The sequence below is a fragment of the Electrophorus electricus genome, chromosome 24, assembly GCF_041902795.1.
Source record: "Electrophorus electricus isolate QZ-2024a chromosome 24, ASM4190279v1, whole genome shotgun sequence".
NCBI classification, from domain to species: Eukaryota; Metazoa; Chordata; class Actinopteri; order Gymnotiformes; family Gymnotidae; genus Electrophorus; species Electrophorus electricus.
In genome coordinates this window covers 1066294-1067500 of record NC_137520.1, presented here as the reverse complement: position 1 = coordinate 1067500, position 1207 = coordinate 1066294, and the positions used below count along the sequence as shown (strand labels likewise).

Genomic DNA, 1207 nt, shown 5'->3' with positions numbered 1-1207 from the left:
TGGTGGTGTAATGGTCTGGGGTGGTGTAATGGTGGTGTAATATTCTGAAGGTGGTGTAATGTTGGTGTAATGGTCTGGGGTGGTGTAATCGTGGTGTAATGTTCTGAGGGTGGTGTAATGGTGGTGTAATGGTCTGGGGTGGTGTAATCGTGGTGTAATGTTCTGAGGGTGGTGTAATGGTGGTGTAATGGTGTGGAGGTGGTGTAATGGTGGTGTAATGTTCTGAGAGTGGTGTAATGGTGTGCTAACAAATCTGCAGCAACTGTCTGATCCTGTCTCATTAATATGGACCAAAATCTCTGAGGGACGTTTCCAGAACATTATTGGATCTCTGCCACGAAGAATCAAGGCAATTCTGAAGGCAAAAGGGGGTCAAACCTGCTACTAGCAAGGTGTTTTTAATGTGTGTGTGTGTGTGTGTGTGTGTGTGTGTGTGTGTGTGTGTGTGTGTATGTGTGTCCAGATGAGTAACTGCATTGTACTGTAGTTAGAGCTGTAGAGAAGTACACAGCGTTTCCAGAGAAACAGGACATTTCAGACAGAGGTCATTCATCAGCTGTGCAAGCAAAACATACTTTTTAAAATATATACACCTTGTGTACTTCACTACAATTTTGAATATATATATATATATATATATCCCATGTGCTGTTTTGTTTTTGTTCTGTTAAACTGTATAAATATCTCCTGTTTTAGACTTGGTTTTCGTTGTCAGTTTTTGAATGTGTTCCCTCTCTGTCCTCTTGTAAGTCTGCTAGATGTTCTCGTGTGTTTCTGTTTAAATCCCTTTTTGTTGATTTTTTGTACTTGTATTGTTCGTCTCCACTGTTTGGGGTTTCAGTAGTGTGTTCAGTAGTGTTCAGTAGTGTCATTTTGTTAAGAGCTCTAAGAATTTTTGTTTGCGCATTCGTGTCAAGCATGGTCTCACCCCTCCAGTGGGAGGTCATATCTTCCAGTGGGTGTGGTCATATCTTCCAGTTTCATTTTAGTGTAAAGTTTAAATGTTTAGTTTCATTTTAGTGTACACAAGGTTTCCAAAGAAACAGAACATTTCAGACAGAGGTCCTTCATCAGCAAAGTGCTTCTGATTTCAGATCAGCGTCAGGCCCCTCAACCCACTTTTCCCAGACAACTCCACAAGGTTGTCTCGTTGAAAGCTGTTTGGCATTGTGCTGGCTCCGCAGATGAAGCAGCTCTGCCGGAAACA

General features: G+C 41.8%; 1 long non-coding RNA gene across 3 annotated transcripts in view; it reads left to right on the top strand.

The window, feature by feature from the left end:
* LOC145653362 (uncharacterized) overlaps nucleotides 1-728 on the top strand; it is a 7007-nt gene extending 6279 nt beyond the window's left edge. For all 3 annotated transcript variants that reach the window (XR_014119656.1, XR_014119657.1, XR_014119655.1), the window contains one exon: nucleotides 1-728. This exon is cut by the window's left edge. This is a non-coding gene — a long non-coding RNA (uncharacterized LOC145653362).
* The last annotated feature ends 479 nt before the right edge of the window (nucleotides 729-1207 follow it).